Raw genomic sequence first — 1820 nt, forward strand, 5'->3', positions numbered from 1 at the left:
AACGTTGATATCTATCAACCGAACGTTCAACAGCTCTACGGTGTATGGTAAAAAAAAAATTAGGTGTGCGGCTTCTTCTTTAAACAGAATAAATATTTAAACAAATACATTTATGCTTGATTTCAATATCGACGGCTGGATTTTCCACACATTTTCATCAGAAAATTACGCGCTAATAAATTCAAAAGCTATTGAAAGGGCACTACAAGTATTGAAATGGCAGGTACGAAAATTTACTAACAAGATAGTGGATCAGGGAATTTCGGAGAACAAGAAACATAACGTATTACATAATTCTTTGTTTTGTTGACACAAATTTTAATTAAAAGTTTGTTATAATAGGACCCAAATACAGCAAAAACTATAAATACAACGATATGCATATGATATACAAGGTTGTTTACATATTGCCCCTATCAATTTGAGTTTAACTTCGATACAAAAATATAAAATTATTGTTTTTTACATTATAGTTTTTATTAGTAGGTACTCAGATGTTCATACATACATGAATCAGTTATCATAATTTATAGGTTCTATCATTGTTTTTATTATATTAGTCCAAATTCTAATATTTAATTTTCAGCAATTTATTACAATTTTTCAATATTGTCATCTATTTGTATGATAACGCCGTATTGCGTTTTAGGAGTTCATATAAATTTAATTCTTATTTGTCATTTTCTTCATTCGAATACTTTTAATTATCGTGCAAATTTTGACATAATATTTGGAGATTTTTAATATTTATTATACCTCAATTTTCTACTTATTTGTATTATATTCATACAACTTTGCAAATCTTATTTCCATGCCTACTTATGCTTCGTTAGCTTTATTTGAATTAGTTTCTGTTTCAAACTAAACTTGTAAAATTAATATTTCAATTTTCCGCCTAATTCTTAAATTATTTTGCCTAATCTTGCCTTATTAATAATATTGTATATTATTTATTGTAATTTTAAACTATTTTATATCAAACTTTTGTTGTTATGCAACAGTTTTTTCAGTCTTCTATTTTATTGGTCGTGAATTAGAAAATAAAAAAAAAATATGATACCAATTTATATACATTACCAAAAAATCTTGCGCCGAAATGTAAAACTTCATACCGAAACGAATAGCCAAAACAAAACTAAATAAACTAGATAAAGATAAAATACAATGGATGTACTGCGAATACTGACATGAAAACCGACATTGTTTAAATTGAATGAAAAGAAATTTTCGACCTTTCTTTCATTCTATTTTTGTATTTTACTAAGAAACCTAAAAAATTTAGTATAGGTTAGATGCAATTTTGATTTATTGACACGAAACTTAAACAAACAAATTTTGCACAAAACTGTGTCAGCCTTAAAACCTAATAAAATTAATAGGGGAAGTCCCCCTGTACCGGGCACCCAAGTATTTAGACATATATAAAATCAATACCAAGCATTACTTCAGTTTTTATTAATTGGAAGAGTTATTTAGAAAACTATATTCCAATAAAAATAGGTTACACGTACTTGCATCAATAAAGAACCATTTTAGAAGCCAAATAAGAAATCGATAAAAATCATAACTTAAAAATTGTTTCTCCCAGGACACTCAATAGAAATCAGAAAATAAACCAATTCAGGACTTATAGTTCATGTCAAAATGTTTAAAAACTCATTGTTTGCATACTTGTTGACTAATGATGTTTGAAAAATTGCTTTGCATAAAAGTCAATGGTTTTTTACGCGCTAGATCGAAGCCCTTCTGTTTTCTTCGAAAAATTCTTCATCAACTAGTTTCCTTGTTTTATTTATATTTATGATATCCGATTCGGTTTC

The sequence above is a fragment of the Sabethes cyaneus genome, chromosome 2 (assembly GCF_943734655.1).
Source record: "Sabethes cyaneus chromosome 2, idSabCyanKW18_F2, whole genome shotgun sequence".
Lineage (NCBI taxonomy): Eukaryota > Metazoa > Arthropoda > Insecta > Diptera > Culicidae > Sabethes > Sabethes cyaneus.